This window comes from Prosopis cineraria, unplaced genomic scaffold (assembly GCF_029017545.1).
Source record: "Prosopis cineraria cultivar Desert tree isolate PC_DT_omini unplaced genomic scaffold, ASM2901754v1 PC9, whole genome shotgun sequence".
In the NCBI taxonomy this organism is placed as follows: domain Eukaryota; kingdom Viridiplantae; phylum Streptophyta; class Magnoliopsida; order Fabales; family Fabaceae; genus Prosopis; species Prosopis cineraria.
This window is the reverse complement of record NW_026555340.1, coordinates 4,888,434-4,913,219: the sequence shown is the minus strand read 5'-3', so window position 1 is coordinate 4,913,219 and position 24,786 is coordinate 4,888,434. Positions and strand designations below refer to the sequence as shown.

Genomic DNA, 24,786 nt, shown 5'->3' with positions numbered 1-24,786 from the left:
CATTAGCCCTAGAGACACTTTGACCACCTCAAATGGACCACACATAACATGACAATTCATTCATATCACATAAATAATCATTCACACTCAAAATGACCACCAAATCCCCATTTGATAATAATATAAACGGGTGGATTAAATTTAACACACATCTCAATTTAATCATTTTGGCACATGAATCACTTTAAATATATCACTTGAAATTGTAACATGGCCAAGCACACACACTTGATCGACAATATCAACCTTTAACCAAGATATGTACACTTATCATAAATTCATGCAAATGATAACAAAACAACATCATGTTCGTAAGTTTGCATTATATAATGGCACTATTTGTTACAAACCCAAAAGAAAAAGGAGAAAAGCTATACTACTATGCTCTTCACTCTTCAATTGCCCCTTTCTTCCCCTTGTCCCTACTGAGCTCTCACTTATAAAATATAACCACATGGTAAGATAAATATTTCAGTAACAGAATAATTCACTACTATTAATTAACATGCACAACCATAATAAAGTAAAGCTATAAAACTCTAAAATATACTCTTACATAATATAACATACTCTTTTTCATCAACACAAATCATTTACCACTAATATGATCATTTTACCATTCGAGCCTCCATATCACCCCGACTGAAACCATAGGCTCTTAGAATCATTGCACATTCACAATGGTTTGAACTCACCTTCAGTGGTAGGATCACCCGGCTAAAGGTATCCGATCCTACTTTTAGACTATGATCTCCCCCTATCGCACACAAATCAAAGTGTTGTTACTCAAACACCACATCAGTAATGCTAAGAGCATCACTCTCTAACGCCGTATCTCGTATGGATACTAAGGAGAAAATCTCCAACACTGTGCCTCACTAGACATTAAGGAGATATATGTTATATGGACTTCCATTACTCCTTTCTATAGGTGAACTCTCACCCCCTAATATGATCATGCTCAGACTACCATACAATTCATACCCTTATGAGAAATCACTAATTTTCATATACGAACTCAAAATTCTTTATAATTTCAAAAGTAGTTTCAAAGGCACAAGGATATCATCTTTCACAATATGCCAAGCTTTCAAAAACACATGTAAACATATATTTATCTACTCATAAACAGTTAAGCAACATAATCAATCAGTGTAAATTATTCTGTTACGTCAACCTTTTGTCACACAAAAGGGTCACCGTGGCTCAACATTAGCTCCAAACGTTCTATATGCATGAGGTAACTCAAGCAATACTCAATCTATACAATCAAGTAACAATCATCAATTGTCACTTCAAATAACCCTGAATTTTATAGGTTCTAATTACTCATAACACTTAAATTTCTTTTCTAACAACACCAACCATTTCCAAACACTCTAACCATCCTATTAAACATTCCAATACACCAAAATCACTAAAAAATACCCCACATTATCTAAAAACGTCTAGATTAGTCCTAGGGTTCATCTAAACCCTCAACAAAAATTCTCAATCATCATAAAACTCATAAACTTAGCATTAGAAGCTTGATTTAAGTCCCCAAAACCTTAAATAAACCAATAGATTTGGTCTAAACCTAAAGAAACTAAGATCAAGCCCCACAGTACCACTTAAGTCAGAAATTTTGCATAAATAGGGAAAGAGAGGGAATGTGAAACTTACCCAATGGTGATTCAAGCTCTAAATAGTCCTAATGTGGCCTAGGGATTGTGCCTAGCAGAAAACACTCTCTTTTCCATCACTCTCTCACTCTCATGTCTAATAAGTGCTAATTTTATGCATGCATCGAATGCTGATTTTGTACATACACTGCGGCGCATTGACATGCTCACTTTGGTGCAGGCACAAAAAGTCCTACTAAAATTTAAACTCCTTTTCATGCCATGGCCCACTCAAACATTGACCTAGCCCTCTTCTAAGGCTATCCAAGGATCCAAAAGGTATATTAGTCTCCTATAAACCTCAGTAATAATTTTTCTAAATTGACTAATTTAACGTTACAAACATTGATAATTACTAATTAGGAAACTTAAGATGTTACAAGGGTAATTTGGAGGTTTGATTGGTATGATCAACCTAGCATGCTATATGATGCTATGATATGCTATGGAATCTTTTGTCAATGATAAAAAGTTGAGAATGGAATGATATATGTGAAAAAGAAATGAAAAAAAAATATGTGATATAATTGTTATTTTAATGAGATTTAAATAGTATAATATGCTTTACTTCTATGTTTTCCATGTAATAGTCAATAGGAGTGAGTTATTTTGTTATTAAGATTTTTATCTCACCCCCATAGTTATATGTTTACAGGACTGAGCAAGGATCAGGGCAAGGGAAAAGAGTCTAGACCGGCTTGAGTTATAAAGCTGTGTACTCTGAGTTTGTGTAATAAAATGAATTGAATATTATGTATATATGTGTATATGAGTTGCCATAGGATTGCATGCATAACTTGAATGATGATTTTATGGAATCTTAGCTCGATTGTATGTTGTTATGATGAAATAAATCAAGGGGCTATGATTGAGTTTATTATGTTGAAATGGTTGTTTGTATTGGTGAATCTTAAGCCCAAGTGAGAAATTATGATGAAATGAGTAATTTAGAGCTAAGATTGTACTGTGAACATGAGTGTATATGAATGTGGTTAGAAATGGCCAAGTAAGTCAAGTTGTGCCAAGTAATGGCAAATTTGTGTGAAAGTAGAAATTGTGGAAATTGGCCATAGAAGGGTTTTGATATATGAGTATGATTATGATAAATTGTGGTCAATCAGGTATATTAGGTCCTTTTGGACTTAATTTAAGGTCTTTTGTGATCTAATGAGAGAAAGGGATCGATTTGAGCAAATTTGTCAAAAAAAAGTGACTTTTTTGCACCTTGGGTACACAAATTTTGATCAAACCATTAGATTGTGTACAAATCTGTCTCATTAGTTCGCTTATAAGCTAAGCCTCATGTAGGCGATTAAATCACTTCAATCAAATGTCGTATGTAAAGATGGCACACACCAAAAGTTCATTATTTTTTATGTCAGAATGATAGTAGAAAATCTAATAGGTGCGCCGTGGCACATGACACGAAAAAGTTGAGTGTGTGGCTCTATGCCACATGCCGTGACACACATTCTACACGCTGTGATGCACGGATCAAATTTCTAACTTATCTTTACGATGTAAATGTATGCAATTTGGATAGAAATGTTAGTGGGTTACATCCACTATATATTAGATAAATGTATGGTTTTCTTTTACTGTGTTTTCCTCTGATTGTATTGTGGTTTTAGATGGTTTGATGAAATGAGCATTGGGCGCAAGCTTTTCAAACAAAACTTTAGTTTACTGATTGTTATGGGTAATGTGGTAACACCGTAATCTTCTATAATAAGTGGATATAAGAGGAGGTTGCAATCAGTAACTGAAAAGCATACTTTAGACAAGAAGTATCCTTTACTGAGGATTGATGATTTGTTAGATCAACTAGCTAGTGTCTCAATCTTTTCCAAAATAGACTTGAGGTAAGGGTATTATTAGTTGAGAGTTAGTGTAGCAGATTGCACAAGATAACTTTTAGAACTTGGTATAGCCACTATGAGTTTTTAGTTATGCCATTTAGTTTGACCAATGTACCTGTAGTGTTTATGGATTACATGAACTGGATATCTAGGCTATATTTGGATTGGTTTGTTGTAATCTTTATTGATAACATCTTAATCTATTCTAAAGATGAGGAACAGCATGCAAAGCATTTGAAGATTTTACTCTAGATTTTAAGGGAGAACAACTTGTCTGCCAAGCTTAGGAGATGTGAGTTTTGGTTGCGAGAAGTTAGATTTTTAGGACATGTGGTGTTAGCGAATGGAATTTCTATGGATCTATATAAGGTTGATGGAGTGTTGGAATGCAATTGTCCCAGTTTGGTCATGGAGATAAGTAGTTTTTTGGGATTAACTAGGTATTATCGATGATTTATCTAGGGATTTTCCTAGATAGCTTCTCCTTTGACTAAGCTAACATGGAAGGATCAATCATATATTTGGGATGATCGATGCGAAATGGCATTTTAGAAGTTGAAAGAAAAGTTAACTACAGCTCCAATGTTTATTATCCCTAATCTAGGATTGCCTTATTAGGTATATATAAGTGCATCATTGAAAGGCCTGGGCTGTGTTTTGATGCAAAATGTATGAGTGGTAGCTTATGCTTCTCAACAATTAAGATCGTATAAAGAGAATTATCCTACTTATGATATAGCGCTTGCAACCGTGGTACTTGCTCTAAAGATTTAGCACCATTATCTTTTTATGGTATAGTGTTTATGGTGTTTGGCAACTATAAGAATAATGTCTTAAACTTCTTAATCTTGTGATTAGTAATTAATTGATGGTAAAGTGATAATTAGTGTGGGATTAGAGATTCAGATGATTGCTTGATGATTTGACTTATTGGGATGTTAAATGAGCAGGTACGGGTGAGAGCATCATGTTTTGGGTTGAAGCAAGTGCACGTGGTGAGAAGAAATCGCACTGTGCCATGCACCGTGACTTATGCTGCATGTGCCACGATGCTTGAACTAAAAAATGACCCCTTAAGTCATGAAATCTGGGTGATTTTTAAAAGGAGAAATTTGAAAACGTAAGAGACGAGAAGAGAAGAAGGGTTCAAGAGCTAAGGCAAGCCATTTTAGGCCATTTAAAAGTGCATTTGATCAGTTACTTAGCGACTAAGCTACGTATAACTCTTACTTTCCATTCTACACAAATTTCTCTAAATATAAGTTATATGGAAATGGAATCGGTAGAATTTTAGGGATTTGATTCTTGCCCAATGTTAATAAAAAGGTTCTCAAAAGTTAAATTAGAGTTTTGCAATTAGTTTGAAGTTAAGTGGTAGAGTTTTGAACCTGCAAGCTCAATTTGGCCCCAGTTTAGGGAGAGAATAAGGTGAAAATCTAATTTGAGTGAAATAAGATTGCTTGAGGTGATATAAAGTAGTAATCGAGTTGTAATAGATTTAGAATGGATAAATGAAAAAAAAATTTATGAATGAATATAGCTATAAGTACTAAATATGTGTTTTTGGTTAAAATGGATCAAAATACTAAAATGTGCCAAATGTGTTTAAATTGGCATATTGAGCATGTGAGTAGAGAAAGGAAGCTTGAGATAAGCTATAGTGCTGGTTGAAATCTATGGGTAAGCTTTCTAGTGACAGAAAGGTTGAGGCAACCAAATAACTTCTTTTGCTTGACTGTTTATTGTAACTGTGTGTAAGTATGCTATGTAATGCATGAAATGGTTTTCAACTAAGCATGTTTTAGGACATTGTGTGAATGTTGCATGGAATAGCTTTTGATTGAATAAAGCAATGAAATGGGTTATTTCAAATTATATGTTAATATATATATATATATTATATGAGAAAGCATGTAAAGTAGTAATGAGGAACCTTGAATGGTTTGAAAATCATGATCATAGGGGGTGGGAGTTCACCCAAGTAGAGAGGTGGTGAAAAGACCATACAACATATTTTCCTTAGTATTCAATGGGGTGTTGTGTTGGAGAATTATACCTCCTTAGTGCCCTTTAAGGTGCGGTGTTAGAGAAGATCTTCTTAGTACCTATTGAGGTGTGGTATTGGAGATTTATGACTCCTTAGTGTCTGTGTGATTCAGTGCTGAAGTCAGCAACACCCTCTTGTATGTATTGGGATAAACCATAGTCTAAAAGTAAGATAAAACACCTTTGGCCGGGTGACTCTACCACTAAAGATGAGCTCAGGGCCAATGAGGGTATACATTGGTCTAAGATGAGCCTATGATTTCATGTTAGGATAATTTGGAGGTTCAGTTAGTAGTGATCGTGCTTTGGAATGCTATGTGATGTAATATGTTGCTATATGTGAGAAAGTGGTGAGAAGTGGTGAATGGATACATATGGTTGTGAATTGAAAATGGAATATGTGATACGTTATATTAAATGGTATAATATGCTTTACTTTCATATAGTTATATGTGATAGTCATGTGAAGTGAGTTATTCTATTACTGAGATTTTTACCTCACCCTATGGTTATATTGTTATAGGACTAGGTAGTGATCAAGGCAATGAAAGAGAGTCTGGACCCGCTTGAGTTGTTGAAGTTGTGTATACTTAGAGTTTATGTAATGAACTAAAATAAGGTGTATTTATGTGTAAATGATTTGCCATAAGATTTCGTGCATAATTTGAGTAGTAATTTTGTGAAATCTTAGCTTAATTGTATGTATATGTGATGAAATGAATCAAAGGTATCTAAATTTGATTGGACCATTAGATTATGTCCAAACCTATTTCTTTAGCTAGTTTATGAGATAAGCTTCGTGTGGGTGATTAAATCACTCAGATGAGATGTCGTATATGAAAATGGCCCATACAGGAAGTTCGTCATTTTGCTGCCAAAATGATAGTAGAAATTTTGGATAAGCATGTCGCGGTGCATGTGGTCACATGTCACAGCGCATGTCACACAAAGTTGGGCGTGTGGCTCTATGCCACAAGTTGTGGTGCATGTATTGCATGTTGTGGCACACGAATCAATTCCTAATATGATTTTAAGATTTTAAATGCATGAAATTAAAATAAGAATGCATATGGGTTGTGTCTACTACGTATTATATAATGTATGATTTGCGTTTGCAGTATATTCTCTGATGTATTATAGTTTTTTGATGATTTTATGAAACAAGTCTTTGGCCAAAGCCTTTCAAATAATTTCTTCGATTTGTGATTGGTGTGTTTAAGTGGTGATTTTGTTAATCTTCTTCTGGATCAAATGGATATATGGGAGGGTTACAATTTGGTATCAATTTCTTTACTTTCGAGACCTGATTGTGGTTGATACATTCATTTAGAGATATGGCAACTTATACTTGATCATTACACAACTCTTTCCCTAATGTCCTTTGTATTTCTTATTTTCATCTTTATGAGGGGAGAAAATAGTACAGTATGAGGAGAGGTACTTGTCTGGTACTATGTTTAGATGGATTGTTGAGGAGGAGCGGGAGTCAAAAGTTTAACCAGTTTAGCCATGAAGAGATAGACACTATGAATTACTTGAAGAGCTCAAGGATATGGTGGTAGATATAAGACAGACTGTTAGGGATAATGACACGATCCTAAGAGGAAGAGAGCAAGATGAGAGAGTTGAGGCTCAGAATATCCTAGTGTGTGAGGAAGCACACAGTAGACCTGAACCATCTCAAGGTTCGGGTAGCAGGCAAGAGATTCCTGACACTAATCCATCTATTGATCGTGCTTGGAAGATATTTGTTTGGTTTAACCCACTGACTTTCGATGAAAGCATGAGAGAGGGGGAAATAGACCTATGGATAGAGCAAATGGAAACCATCTTTGAGGTGAATTTGTACCCCCGAGCAGAAGGTTGTCTTGACCATAGTGCAACTAGTTAGAGCTACCAAGAGGTGGTAAGAGTCCGTGAGGCCTTTAAGTGGTATTCAGTTGAGTTGGGATGAGTTCAAAAAGGTTTTCTTTGACCAGTATCTCCCAATCTCGTTTAGAAGCATTTAGGCAGGGAGATCTGGATGAGGAAGAGTTCATAAGGAGGTTTAATGATCTATCAGCTTACTCTACATACCTCCAACACAGTAGTGATACAAAGTGGAAGGCTAAGAGGTTATTGGAAAAAGCTGAGACCCAAATATTGCTAGCAGATAGCATTGCTTAATACGATAACTTATGAGGAGATGTACCATAAGCTGAGAGTAGCAGCTAAGTATAGTAGAGAGGCAGATGTCGAGAGGAGGAGAGATAGTATGGGGAGGTTTTCATCCCTTTTAGGTTCAACAAGTACAATTTCACAGAGGCTTGGGTTTAGTGTGAGTAGTTTTAGTTTCTTTCGAAAGGAGAGGTTTTAGTAAAGGATCTCAATTTTGACCTATACAGAGAGGGCTAATGTAGAGAGGTAGGGATGTGAGAATTGGGCCATTATAGTCTTCAAAGCAAGCATCGAATGTTCTATCTCTAACTTTGAGTATTGGAAAGACACCCCAATGTAACATTTATGGTCTATCTCATACGGGAAGATGTTAGGCTTGCTTGAACTATAGCAAGTTAGGTCACATAGTGAGATAGTGCCTAGAGGGCAGAGTTGGGGGATTGAGCAGCGTTCCATAATTCCTGGCCAAGTATTTACAATTATGCAGGAAGAGGCTAGAGCATTTCCAAACCTAATCAAAGGTATGATTTCTATTTGTGATTGCCAAGCAAAGGTACTATTTGATTTGAGTGCCACTCATTCCTTTATGTTTAAAGATTGTGTGAATAGATTGAAATTGTTATTGCAAGAATTTTCTATGCTTATTAAAGTGACGATGCCTTCTAGATTGTCTAGTATTACAAGTAAAAATTGTCAAAATGTAGAGATTCGGTTTAAGGATATAATTTTCAAGATCGATCTGGTTTGTAGTCCTATAAGAGGAATAGGTATGATCATTGGCATGGATTTGTATAATATGTTTTACTTTCATATAGTTGCATATGATAGTCATGCAAAGCGAGTTATTCTGTTACCAAAATTTTTATCCCACTCTCACAGTTACATTTTTACAAGACTGGGTAGTGATCAGGGCAATAAAAGAGAGTCTAGACCGGCTTGAGTTGTTGAAGCTGTGTAAACTTGGAGTTTGTATAATGAATTGAACTAGTGTATATTTGTGTGTAAATGAGTTGTCATAAGATTGCATGCATGATTTGAGTAGTAATTTTGTGAGATCTTAGCCCAACTGTATGTATATGTGATGAAATTAATCAAGGGCTAAAGATTTAGGTGTATACGTGTTGAATTGTTGTAAATATTGGTGAATCTTAAGCCCATGTGAGAAATTATGATGAAATGAGTAATTTTGGGCTAAGATTGAATTGTGATTGTCATATGAATGTGAATGTATAAGTTTATGTTGAGAAAAAAGCCAAGTAGGTAGAGTTGTGCCAATTGTTGGCAAATTGTGCAAATTTGTAAAATGTGAAAATTGACCGTTCAGGGGTCAAATTTTGATATATGCATATAATTATGATATAAAGTGGTTAATTAGGTATATTAGGTCCTTTTAGACTTGATTTAAGGCCTTGTATGGTCTAACGAGAGAAAGGGATCGATTTGATCACTTAGGTGTCTAAATTTTTATCAGACCATTAGATTGTGTCCAAACCTATCTCATTAGCTAGCTTATGAGATATACTTCGTGTGAATGATTGAATCACTTTGATTGAATGTTGTATGTGAAAATGATGCATGCCAGAAGTTTGTCATTTTTTGTCAAAATGACAGTAGAAATTTTGGATAGACATGCCGCGGTGCATGAGGTCACATGCTGCGGTGCATGTCACAGAAAGTTAGGCGTGTGGCTCTATGCCAAATGTCGCACTGCACGTACTACACACCATGACACACGGACCAATTCCTAACCAGATTTTGAGATTTTAAATGAATGAAATTAAAATAGGAATGCGTATGGGTTGTGTGCTCTACACATTATACAAATGTATGATATGCTTCCATTATGTATTCTCTAATATATTATGGTTTTTGATGATTTTGTGAAATGAGTCTTTAGCCAAAGCTTTTTAAATAATTTCTTTAATTTGTGATTAGGGTGTTTAAGTGTTGATTCTTTTAATCTTCTCCTGTATTAAGTAGATATAGGGGAGGGTTACAATAAGAGTTTAAAATAACTAAGGGATCAAAAGGAGTTGAATATGAGAGAAAGGAGATGGATGGAGCTTCTCATAGATTATAATTTTCAGCTGAAATACCATCTAGGTAATGCGAATGTGGTTGCTGATATCTTGAGTCGAAAGATTTTACATGTGGCAATGCTAATAGTACAGGAGCATAGATTGATGCAATCTTTTCTAGAGTCACAATACGATGCACCACTAAAAGCATTGGTTGGTGCCTATTCCATAGTAATCAGTAATGATTTTTAAAGAGACCTGAGAATGGCACAACTAGAAGACAAGTATCTTCTTAGGATTCAAGAAGAGATTAAGTCGAATCAAACCAAGGAATTCAATTTTAATGATAATGGGTTCATTGTCTATCAAGACAAGTTTGTGTACCTCACGATGTAGATTTAAGGAAGGTGATCTTGAGTGAAGCACATTGCAGTAAATATAGGATTCATCTAGGAGCTGCGAGAATGTATCAAGATATAAGGCGGTATTGGTTGTGATAAGGTATGAAGACAGAAGTGACTAACTTTATGACTCAGTGTTTGACCTGTCAGAAGATTAAAATCGAGCATTAAAGACCAGTCGAAACATTGCAACCATTAGAAATACCTAAGTGGAAATGGGATATTATTTCCATGGATTTCATTGCTGGATTGCCAAGAACTCAATTAGGACATGATGCTATTTAGGTAATTGTAGACTAATTGATGAAATTAGCTCATTTTCTAGCCATTAAGGTAAGTGATTCTCTAGAGAAGCTGTCAAAGACTTATATCTAAGAGATTGTGCATTTGCACAAAGCATCGAAGGATATAGTTTCGAACCATGATTTAAGCTTTAAGTCTAGATTTTGGAGAGCATTATAAAGAGCTAAGTGTATTACTTTTAAGTTTAGTATCGCTTATCATCCTCAGACTGACAGGCAGACAAAACAAACTATTTAGACTTTAGAAGATATGCTAGGTCTTGTGTGTTAGAGTTGCATGGTAGCTAGGACAATCATTTTCAACATTTAAATGGCACTGTATGAGGCTCTATATGGAAGAAAGTGTAGATCACTATTCTATTGGATTGAGTTGAGTGAAAGAAGTATAGTGGGGCTTGACATTGTGGACTAAACTATGCAAAAGATTGAGTTAATAATAAGATAAAAAATTTTAATAGCTCAAAGCAAGCACAAGAGTTATCTTTAAAGACCATTAGAGTTCCTAGTAGGTGACCATGTATTTTTGAAGGTTACGCCAACAATAAAAAATAAGAGGTCAATTAGAGCCAAGAAATTGACTCCTAGATTCATAGGTCCATTCAAAGTTTTAGAGAGAATCAGGCTAGTCGCTTATCAAATTGCCTTACCTCTACAGTTGTCTAGGATTCATCATGTATTCCACGTGTCTTAGCTTAAGAGATATTAACCAGATCCTTCTCATATGATTGCACCTGAAGAGATAGAATTACAAGAGAACATGACATACAAAATAGAACTAGGACGAGTAGCAGATGTGAAAGATAAACAATTAAGGGATAGGATTATTAGACTAATGAAATCCCTCACCATACTTGAAGAAATTGAGGAAATCCCTCACTACACTCACATGCTCTACTTCGCAATATTGTTCTCCTACTCTAATCTATTCATATAACACCCAAAAGAGTCAAAATGACATTCCACCACTCCAAACTCTAATCTCACATTAATCTACAAATTTACACTTAATTAGCAGTAATATAGGGATCAAAAATTTTGAGATGTTACATCCTACATTTCCTTAATGGTTTTAAGATTGCTGACATGGAAGTATTCTTGGTGACTCAAGGCACTTGCAATTATCAGTTTAGCCTTAGAATTTAGTAGCACCAGCTTCTCTTTGTTTTTAGTGAATTTGCTCCTCACTATTCTTACTTGCTGTTCTTCCACTATTTTGATAGAAATATAGAGACCATTCTCAACAATTCCTCATAAATCTACATTTGATGCCCCAAAAAACAATCTCATTTTGCTCTTCTAGAAGGTATAGTTTTCACCATTGAATTCTAGAGGCTATTGATCTCAGCACCCTTAGGAAGAATACTATCGCTAAAACCATCCATAGGATCCTCTTAGATTATTAACCCTTTGATCAAGAGTCCAATCTTTGATACCAAATGTTAGATAAGACTGGTACCCAAAAAGGGGGTGAATTAGGTGACAATTAATTTTTCTAGAGAACTTTAAAAAGAGGAAGACAAATACAATGAGTAAAAATATTTGACATAAGATTTATCCTGGTTCATCTCAAATCTTGGCTTATGTCTAGTCCTTATGATCACCTTTGAGATTTTTAACTATAATCACAATCTTAAGTGGGTGCTTGCAACCTCAATACAACTCACAAGACTTGACTGGTCTTGTTTCAATTAACTAGCCTTACTACAATTAACAAGTTGTTACAAATCACTTGAAAAATCTCTTTTCAATATTTCAACTTGTTTATAAATTAAAATTCTTCTCAAAGATAAACTCTCTTGAAAGAGTAGATTGAGTATAATGAAAGCTTAGGAACTAATGGGAGCTTTTTCACAAAATTTATGAAGAATGATAAATGAATGAATGCAAGACTTTGATGTGCAAATTGAAAACTTTTAAGAATGTTCAAATGATGAATAATTCACTCAATGATTAGAATTCTTGTTCTAGACTTGAATTGTGTCATATATATAGTTTTGGTAGTGTACAGATTGTTGGAATAGTAATTGTAGCCATTAGTGACATTTCTTACATGTAACCATGAGATTCACATGTGAAATGGAGGTAGGCAAGTACTCAGCCAAGAATCACAGATCTCTGGTCAATTCCCTCAATACTTAAAGCAAGCCTAACACCTTCCTGGATGAGATCAACTATAAATATTGCACTAGGATGACCTTCTAGTACTTAAGGTCAATGCTGGAACATTTGATGCTTGCCTTAAAGACTGTGGAGGCCTAATTCTCACACCTTTACTTCTTTACATTGATCCCCTCTATACTGATCGCAATCGAGATCCTCTAACAAATCCCTTTTTGCATGATGAACTAGAATCGCCAACACTATATCTAGGCTTCTTCAAAACACTACCTTTCAAACCTAAAAGGGATGAAAATCTCCTTATACTATCTCGCCTCCTTTTAGCTTTTGCATTCCTTCCTTGTCTAGCTGTTACTCTTAGCTTATGACACATATCTTCTATATTGTCACATCAAACAGTGCTATCTGTTGTCAGTACTTGGGTCTCATCTTTTCTAGCAACCTCTCTACTTTCCACTTGGTGTCATTGCTATGTTGGAGGTAAGTATGGTAGACTGACCAGTCATTAAACCTCTGAATAAACTCTTCCTCATCCAAATCTCTCTACCCGAATGTCAGAGAATGTCTTGTTAAACTCATCCCATCTTAGATGAATACTGCCAGTCAACCTCATAGACTCCCGCTACCTCTTGTCAAACCCAACTAACTGCACTGTTGCTGGAATAACTTTCTGCTCAAGGGTGCAGACCATGACTTTAAAGATAGTTTTTAACTATTTAATTCATAGCTCTGCTTCCCCCTCTTTCATACTTCCTTTAAAAGTTAGTGAGTTGAACCAAACAAAAGTCTTCTAAGCATGATCAATTGATGGATCAAAGTGAGGAACTTCTTACTTTCTACCCGAATCCTGAGATGGTCCACTACTTTGTGCTTCTTCCTGTATCAGAATTCCTTGAGCCTCAACTCTCTCCTCTTGTTCTCTACCTCTTAGGATTGTATTGTGATCCTGTACTATTTGCCTTAAATCTATCATCATATCTCTCAAGTCTTCCAGCATATCGTCCCTTCTATCTCTTTGTAGTTGAACTGGTTAAACATCCAGCTCTTGTTCCTCCTCAACTACTCGTCTAGATATAGCACTTCTAGCACAAGTGCCTCTCCTTATAATGTATACTATTTTCTCCCTTTCTAAGGACAAAAAAAGATTAGGAAGGAACATCAAGGAAAGATTTGTGTAATGAACAAGGACAAGTTACCATAACTAGATATGAACGCAAGAAGAAATTGGAATAATCAAGTCTTGAAACTCGAGAAATTGATACTAAAATGTAACCCTCCCTTATATCCACCAGATATAGGAAAGGATTAACACAATCACCACCTCACAAAACCAAATCAAAACCAATCAATATGTTTGAAAAGCTTGGACCTAAAATTTATTTTGCAAAATCATCATAACCATATCACATAAGAGCAATACATAGCAGAAATAAAATCATATGCATTCATATCAATCCACACATGCCTTTAAAACAAAGAAAAAAAGGTCAAATTAAGGGCCATGCACTACGGTGGGCAGTACATATACTGCGGCATGTGGCATAAAGCCATACACCTTAACCTTCTTTGTGTCATGTGCTACAGCATGAAATGCCATGTGCTGCAGTGCACATACCTGATTCTGCAATTGTCATTTACATCACAAATGATAAACTTCTGGCGTGCATCGTTTTCACATATAATGTCCGATCAAAGTGATCCAAGAGCCTACACAAAGCTTATCTCATAATAAGTTTGGACATGATCTAATGGTCCAATAAAAATTTAGACACCCAGGAGCAAAAAGTTACTTTTTGAAAGAAATTAATGCACCAAGCGCTTAATTCAATCCCTTAGTCTCACTAGACCATTCTAGGCCTTGTATTAAGTCTAAAAAGACTTATTACACTTGATTGACTACATTTCATGATATATATTCACATATATCAAAATTTGGCTATTCAATGGCCAATTTCTACAAAACATTAACTTTTCACGGCTACTCACATCTCGAAACAAACCGACCAACTTGGCCATTTTCACTACAATATCACCACAAGTCACCACTATAGATATTTACAACATATTCATAACTAAATCTTAGTCCCTGTTAATCATTTCACCTCATATTTACATATACGAGCTAAGATTTATAAAATCACTATAAATCTCTATAATTTTACTAATTCACTACTTAAAACATGCATGTAACCCCTATGGCAACTTATACACACAATAATCACAAAGTAGTTCATTACACAAACTCAGAGATTTTTCATGACAACGGCACCACTATGTTAGTCTAGACTCTTTTCCTTTGCCTTGACCACTATTCTGACCTATAAAATGTAACCATGGGGGTGAGATAATAATCTTAGTAGCATAGTAACTCTCTACTATCGATTATCACATGCAATTATATGAAAGTATAACATAATATACCATTAAACATAGCATATAGCACATGTTTCACTTCAAATCACATAAATATAATATTTCACCACTTTTAAAAGTATATTCACCACTATTTACCACTTTCACCACTTTTCAAGCATATAGCATGATTACTACTGATTGAACCTCCAAATCACCCCGACTTGAAACTATTGGCTTACCATAAACCAATATATACTCTCATTGGCCTTGAACTCACCTTTAGTGGTAAAATCACTTGACTAAAGGTGATTTATCTCACTTCTGAACTATAGTTTCCCCCAATGCCAACAATAAGGTGTCATTGAATATAACACCCCATCACATCAATACTAAGGAGTTCGAATCTGCAATACTGCAACTTAATAGGTACTAAGGAGATAATCTTAAACACCGCACCTCGAAAGGTACTAAGGAGATATAATTCTCCAACACCGTACCCCGTCTGGCATTAAGAAAAATATATCATATAGTCTTTCTCTACTTCTCCCTATGGGTGAACTCCTATCCCTATGGTCATGCTTTCCATCTCAATCACAAGATTCACATTCATTTATGCAACTATATAAATAGCATACATCTACCAGGCAAAAACACATGTTTTCACTCGTTAAATTAAGTAAAGCTTTGTTTTCATGTCATATTCATGCAATACCACAACATATGCTTAGTTGAAAATAATTTCATATAATAGATAGCATGCTTACAGATAGTTACAATAAATAATCAAATAGAGGAAGTTCTTTAGTTACCTCAACCCTTCTATCACAAGAAAGGTTACTCGTGATACTTTCTCAATCACTTCTTGTCTCTATCAAGTTCTCTTTCCACTCTACACTTGAAACATGCCGATCTACATATAATTGGCACAATTAGTTAATTGATTCAATTGCCTAAAAATACTTATTTTCTACTTTAAGCTACAACTAGCCATTCATTCATTCTCACTTCACCAATCTAGGTTCATAGTCATTCAATTATCATTTTACATTACTTCTCAAAATCCTATCTCAACTCTATTTCATTTTCACCCTTGTGTTCCTTTGAATTAAGGCCAAACCAAGCCTAAAGCTTTAAAGCTTTACTGTTCAACTCTAAACCAATCACAAAGCTCTAATTTAACTTCTAATAACCTTTTTATTACTATTGGATAAGGAACAAACCCCTTAAACTTCACCGATTTAATTTCTCTATAACTCATACTAAGACAAATTGTTGCAGAATTAGAGGTAAGGGTTGTACGTAGCTTACTCGGTAAGTTATTAATTGGAAGGGTCTTCCAATACACTATAAATGCTTGCCCCAACTAACCTTTGCTTCTTCTCTTCTCCTTTCACATTTTCTCTGATTTTTACTTCTGAAACTTAAGCCAAATCATGACATAAGTGGTCATTTTCTGGTACATTAGCTATGGTGTAGGCAGTATTAATCGCGGTGCATGGCACAGTGAGGAGAATCCTCACTGCATGCACATGCTTCACTTCAGGATGCAGTTCTTCCACCCATATCTACTTACTCAACATCCTAAGAAGTCAAATTATCAAATAACCATCCAAACTTCTAACCATTTACTAACTATTAATTCACCCTTGACTAGTGGCTAATTGCAGGATTAAAAAATGAGGATATTACATGGATTGCATGATTAAAAAGACTCAAATCTATAGGTGTCAAATCATGCAAGTGTGCAATATGAAAGAGGCTTGAAATGGTTTAAGACTCACTTAGGCTAAATGTGTTTGAGAGACTAAGTGACAAAACACATGTGACAACTTTCTCTTCCAGGTGTGAAATGTCACTGTTCATAAAGTAAAGGAATACAAGATGACAATTTAAGTGTGCGTGCACAAAGGTATCTTGCATGAATTGGAGTACGGAAGCTTCATCAAGGCATCACATAAATAAAGGTGACAAATCACACATGGACCACTTCTGATTCAAGCTTGAAACATCAGTTAGTATTCCTAAAGTGAAAAATCATGCATGGAACCATTTTGAATCATGTGTGAACATTAGGCAGTGAAAGGATCAACTTTTATAATCTAATTCAAGCAAGAATGACATTACTCCCAAGCTTGAATTGACTAAGATAAGTCTTAAGATGTATAAATAAGATTTATGAGCCTAAGATGGTGCATTTACTTTAAAATTGATTACATATGATTAAGTTAAACCTATAAATCTTCTTATTCTCTTAATTCTTCATGCTATTAAAGGTTTTGTCTCGTTCATGAATCTTTTGTGTCTACACAAGTAACACACACCGCTTCTCTTGATTTTGTAATCATCAAAACATATGATACAGCACAATTGCCTCATCCTATTAGTGCAATCATGAAGCTATAATTACTTATTAAATATGAAGACCTCAGATCCTTTACTATTCCTTGTATGATTGGTAACTTGAGATTTTTACATGCTCTTGTTGATTTAAGTGTTGCGATAAATGTCATGCCATAATCCATATATAAATCTCTTAAACTTAATTGCACGCATCTAACTAACATGATTTGCTAAGTTACAGATAAGAATGTTAGGAAGCCACATGGAATTGTGGAAGATTTGATCATGAGTGTTAAGAATTTATTATTTCTTGTGGACTTCTATGTGTTGGATATGAATGATAAGGGTTGTGGGGAAGATGTGTTGATCCTGGGTAGACCATTCATGCACACTGCTAGAACTATCATTGACATGAAAAATGGTTCCCTTGTTTTGAAATGTGGTGATGAATTTGTGAAGTTTAATATTTATATGCCATGAAACATCTATATGAGAATTACTTTGTTAGGATAGGTTTACACACAAGAGGGGGTGAATTATACTTAAAAACTTTTTAAAACTTGAAAAGAGTGAAGAGCTAAAGAGAGAAGGAAGAAGATAACACACTCAAGATTTATACTATTTCAGCCAAAACTTGGCCTACGTCCAGTCCTCAAGATCATATTTGAGATTTTCAACTAAAATCATAAGCTTCAATGGGTGCTTGCTATTGGATAGGGAGGCACAGCGAAAGATTAAAATTTTAAAGTCCCTATCCTGATATGAACCGAACGAACTCTTTTAAGTCAAGGTAGATAGAAGATTTACCTCTTAATTCTCTGAACTTAACGCACGTTCTCTTCAAGAGTTTGGATTTCAGGAGTGATGAACCCTTTAGTCGCCTTGGGTTATCAAATTTTACTAGGTCATTTCCCTAGAGAGCAAAGCATGCAAATCATTGTTCAAATACTTACAAATTAATCTAAATTTTTAAGTGACTAAACTAACTCTATAATTCAACAATAAATGTTTGTAAAATTCTGTTTTAGTTGGAATGAAATGAATGATGATTATGGTGAGCTCAAGTCAGATTTCCTAACATTAATCATTGATTTCCAGAATTATAGCATCATAAACCTTCTTGATTAACCTAAAATGAGATACTTAGAAACCTCTAAGTGTGGTGCACCATTAGACTGTGGACACTAATGAATCTAGGTCAAGTGAATTTAGAAATTAACACTATATTCAGCCTTGTTCTACACAAGTTTCAGACCAAAACTAGTAGAAGAAAAACACCTTAAGTCAAATTCATATAACTAATATGGATCTAACTCAAGTCTACATTAAGGTAAATCATAAATTCTAAAACTGAAAATAGCATGAAAATCTAAATTCAACATTCATATTCTCATCAAATCTAGATTAGAATCACAAAGTCTTCAACCAAAACAGGTTCAAAATTTGAAATTCTCAATTAATCAAGACAAGAACATGAAATCAAGGAAATGAACAACAATTACAAATCTGAAAATCTCATAATATCAAGTCATCTTTCTTGGAGCTCTAAATGATCAGCCTCTCATGCTCTTCCTCTTCACTTGAATCAGACCTTGAGAAGCCTCCATGAATGTATGAAGATAAAGATGAAATCTGGAGATCAATGTGTGCTGGACGAAATCTGGAGGAGAAGAAGAAAATGGACGAAAATTTGGAGGAGAATGAAGGCAGAATTCAACCTGAATGAAGGAGAAAGGATAAGAAATGATCTGGATAGTGAGAGGATGAGAAGATGGTGTGATCTGAACAAGAAGATGAGAGAACTGAATCTGGGAAATTTGAGAGTGAATATGAACGAAAATTAAGAGAGAATATGGCTGAAGTGAGAGAGTGGGATCTGAATTCTGAGGCTCCAATCTGAAAATTCTGCTTAAGTATGAGTAACTAATTCTGATCCAATGGTGATGATTCCAAGGCCAAAAACTGAATCAGTTATTCCAGCTGGAAATAATAAATTAAAATTAAAAATTAATTCTGGAAATTAGAGGAAATGAGGTGCCAAAATGAGCTGGAGATGAGAGCATGAACAATGTGACTTCATGCATGGGCAAAAACGTGACTCTCTCAGCTGGCTCATTTCCATGTGAATTTCCATGCATTTCAGAAATAATTCACGCCTAAATTGCTTCTCCCTTGCATCATGATGATGTCAGCTATTGCTTCCCATGTGATCAGCTTCAATTCACGCCATTATGCACTTCTTTGTTTCCCTTGATGATGTCATCCCATGAATTCCTTAGATCAGATTATACATGTGCTCTTGACTTCTCCAAATTTGTTGACCAAGTCTTTGCTCCTTGATTCCAAAATTGCCCTCACACAAATCTGAAAATAAAGACACAAAACTAAATAAATTCTAAAAAGATAATTAAAAAGGAAGAAAATGAAAATTTAAGCCCAAAAGTCCAATCAAGCATCTTAAAGTCTCAAACCATCCACCAAATAGCATTATTAGGGTCTAAGTAGTCAATGTGTGAAACATAGCTAAAAACCGGGAAACAAACCCTAATATGCACTATTTGGTGCCAAAAACCAAGTGTATAATATGTAAAATATGAAGTAGATCAAGGAACTGACAACATAGATCTATTCACTCTACCAGTATCCACATGAACAGCTCTCTAACTCGAACAGTATGTTAGCGCTCCTAGCATTTGTTCTTCTTTAAACGTTATTTTTTCTTTTTATAGGGTGTTTCGTAACTCTCAAAGTGTTTTTGCCATTAGCACTTTTCTAACTCTCTTCTCCTTCATAAAGAACGTCTCTATCTATATATAATATACGGATCAGGGTTTTCATCTTCCACTTAAAAGCCCACAAAAATTTAATTAAATTTTATGTCATAAATTTAATCCATGACATTATATTTAATTTGAATTTATAACATAAAACTGATATGATATTCTCTCATATCATGTTAGTTATTAAATTTAATCTATCATACAAAATTAAATTTAAAACTAACATAATATAATATAATATATATCACACATACATATTATATTATATATATATATACAAACATGTATATATACACACACATATATATGTAAAAATATATATTATATTATATTTATTTAATTTTATATATCATATACATATATCATATATATATATATGATATATAAACACACACTTATGAATATATATATATATATATATTTCAAAAATATATATAATTATATTTTGAATTTATATTTCATATAAATATATATAAATATGTATCAAATAAACATTCAAGTATATATATTTAATTCATTCACCCTATATTACATTCATTGAATCTAAACATATTCCAGATTCAATGAACTCGAACATTATAGCTTGAGTTGGGTTGTTCTTGTGTATGACCCCGTAGGCCCATATGAAATTAGCAGTTAGCTAATTACGCTATTACCTTACAAGTCACAAGTGGCCTCTAGTAAGACATTGCAACTACCTAATTCATAAGAGGATCGATGATCCAATGTAACCTATCATGTAACCGTCTCACATCCTTTTTGTCACGCGATATTTCGATCAAGTATGAGACATGAAATTATCATTCTCCTTTACCTAACCATTACTTTCTTGAACTCTGAGTGGACTGATAGTAGCAATAAAAAAAATCTTTCTATTGTAGTATGGCCATACATTTTCTCAATCTTACTCACCAAAGGGCCCAGTGATATCTCTCACTTAATGTAAAGGATAAATTCTATGTTAACTATTCATATTCCTCTGCATGAATATCACTAAACTCAATCATAGCCTTTATGATCACTCGATCAAAGGTGACTTTTGACTAGGTCAAAGTTTAGTGGTTATTATGTAGGAATCCATGAGGATCTCAGGTCAAAGGGCTTAGTGATATATTTACATATGAGATAAGCTAATGACTTGTACCATGTAGTTTTCTCATAGTGAGTTGGTCCAGTACCTTTTACTCTTTCATGTTCCTATGACTTTGATTTGTATCTCAATAATTAATTAAAGTCATACTAGTCTTATTTCATCTATGATCCCTCATAGATGACCGACTAGGGACATTTAAGACAATCACTATGTTTGTCTGTAACCTCCTCTCATATATCCATTTAATATAAGAGAAGACTATGGTGTTACCATTAACTCATGTCATTCACAATAATCAAATTTATTTTAAAAGCTTCAGCCGAAGACTTACTTTATAAAATCAATTAAATCACAATTCAATCAGAGAAAACACAGCAAAAATAAATCATACACTTTCCAAATACATAGTGGACATAACCTACCAGCATTCCTAATCCTATTGTATGCATTTCAACACACATCAAAAAACTGAATTTTAGTACATGCACTGTGCGGACGATCAGTGCGCCGCAGCATATGGCACAAAGCCACATGCTCATCCTATCTGTGATGTGTGCTGCGGCTTGCGTCTCCATGCACCACAGCGTACCTGTTTGAATTTTTGCTGTCATTTTGATAACAAAAATGACAAACTTTCGGCATGTACCATTTTCTCTTACGACATTCGATCAAAGTGATTCAAGCGCCCACACGAAGCTTAGCTCGTATATTGACTAATGAGATAGGTTTAGACATGATCTAATGGTCCAATCAAAATTTAGACACCCAGGTGCAAAAAGTCATTTTTTTTCTAAAATTTTTGCGCACCCAAGCGCTCAAATTGATCCTTTTCTCTCATTAGACTATACTAGGCCTTGAACCAAGTCCAAATGGATCTAATACACCTGATTGACCACAATTAACCATAATTATGCCCATATATTTAAATTTGACTCTTCTACGGCCAATTTTCACAATTCACTAACTTAACATACTATGCCATTTCTTGGCATAACTTAGCCCACTCAGCTATTTCTCAACTCATACATATGCAATCCTATTCATAATATAATCTTAGCCCCCAAATTACTCATTTCATCATAATTTGTCTTTTGGCTTAAGATTTATCAACACAAACAACCATTTGACACACACACACACACACACACACACATGTCCCAAGTCATAGCCCCTTTTTGTTTCATTTCAACACATATACAATTAATTGGGCTAAACTTCACAAAAAAACTCAATTTAATACATGCATGCAACCCTATGGCAACTCATAGATACTTATATATATATAATTTTTCGATTCAATGTTCATCACACAATCTCAAAAGTACATGAATTCTCAACTCAAGCTGGTCCAGACTCTCTTCCGTTGGCCTGCTCACTTCCTAATCTTATAAACATGTAATCACAGGGGTGAGATAAAAATCTCAGTAATAGAATAACTCACTCCTATTGACTATCACATGCAACAATATGAAAGTAAACATAGTATACCATTAAAATCTCATAAGGTAGATTTGCATCATATCACTTTTCATATTCCACTTTTCATCAATCCCGAATGATTTCGTGTTATCTCAAGATATTTCATCATATCATAAAATACTAGCATGATCTCTACCAACCAAATCTCCAAATCACCCCGACATAAAACCATAGGCTTATCTCAGACCAATATACACTCTCATGATTCTTGAGCTCACTTACAATGGTAGAATCACTCAGTCAAAGATGTTCTAACGCATAATACAGACTATGATTTTCCCCCAATACACACAATAAGGCATCATTGACTCCCACCCGTATCACAAAGATCCTAAAAAATCTCTCATCTCCAACACAGTACCTTAATAGGCACTTAGGAGATCTTCTTTAACATAGCACCTTTCAAGGCACTAAGAAGAATTGTTTTCAACACCGCACCCTAACAAGGTACTAAGGAAACCTTGCCATATGATCTTTGTCATCCTTTTTACTTAGGTGAACTCCCACCACTCAGATCATGCTTTCTCAAACCATTTAAGGTTCACTTTTTACAATTTACTTTTTCTTATACATAATATATATACATCACTTTACATTACAAAACACAATTTCAATACTTATTTCAACCAAAAGTCATTTTACATACACAATCACTCAATTCTACAAAACATGTTCAATTCAAAATTAGTTCATACATTATATAGCATACTAGCATACAATTACAATAAACAGTCAAACAAAGAAAGTTATTCGGTTACAAGCTTATCTTAAGCTTCCTTTCTCTACTCATGCGACCAATATGTCAATTTGAACACGTTTGGCACATTTTAGTCATTTGGCCCACTTTGACCAAAAACTCATTTTTACTATTTAAGGCTATATTCATTCACAAACTCTTTTCCATTTATCCATTCTAAGTCAATAACTACCCAATTACTACTTTACATCATCTTAACCGGTCTTATTTCACTCAAGACAGATTTTGCGCTAACTTTCTCTTTGTAAAGACCCAATATTGAGCCTCCGGGTTCAAAGCTTTACCATTTAGCTCTAAACCAGTCACAAAGCTCTAATTTAACCTCCAAGAATCTTTTTATTACTATTGGCCAAGAATCAAACTCCTTAAATTTCATCAATTCAATTGCCCTATGGCTCATTTTCAGAGAGATTTGTATAGAATGAAAGGTAAGAGTTATATGTAGTTTACCTAGTAAGCTACCAATCTGAATAACCTTCAATCGCTCCAAAATGACTTAACCTATCTTCTCAACCCTTCTCCTTTCTCTGTTTCTTGTGTTTCTTAAATTCTCTCCTTTGAAATTTTCTAAAATTCACGACTCATAAAGGCAATTTTTAGTCTATGTGCCACGGCGCATGAAGCACGAGCCATAGCACATGACACAGTGAGACTTCTTCTTACCATGCATACTTACTTTGACCCAAAACGTACTCCTATCACCCATATCTATTCATGCAACACACAAACAAGTCAAAATGCCAATTAATCATCCAAATCTTTAATCCCACTTTAATTTCCACTTTACCCTTGATTAACCTATAAACTTAGGATTAAGAAATTTAGGATGTTACATTGTCCAAGGTTAAAGTTATCATATTGAACATGCAATTGTTATGATAACAAAAGAGAAATTCGTTAAATAACAATGTACATAGTACAATGATTGGCCTTAAGGCACAATTTTCAACACTTGCTACCACAGTACAACTCTCAAGACTAACCTTGTCTTGATTCACATGATAAAGCTTAGTACAATACAACAAGTTATTACAAACACTTGAAAAATCCCTTTTCAAGATTTTTTTAGAAAATAAAATAAGCTTTTTATAGAAAACTCCTTAAAGAGTATATGAGAATACAAATGAAAGCTTATAAATTTTTTAAGAGCTTTTCACAATTCTTTTCATGAATAATGAATGAATGCAATAAGTAAAAGTACAATTTGAAAGCTCTTTAAATGCACAAGTGATAATATGTTCACTAAAGATCATTAGTTGTTGTTTTGGTTTAAAATGAATCACTTATATAGTTTGTAGAAGTTAATAGACTCTTGAAATAGTAATTATATCCGTTGGTGCATTTTCTTATGAGTGACTGGTATAATCATGCATGATTTTGCACTAAAGAAGTTTTAGAAAAATGAATGTGATAAATC

The 24,786-nt window shown here is 34.3% G+C and overlaps 1 pseudogene; it reads left to right on the top strand.

Annotated features, from left to right (window-relative positions):
- Window positions 1–7,121: 7,121 nt before the first annotated feature.
- LOC129320390 (50S ribosomal protein L2, chloroplastic-like) overlaps window positions 7,122–24,786 on the top strand; it is a 32,155-nt pseudogene continuing 14,490 nt past the window's right edge.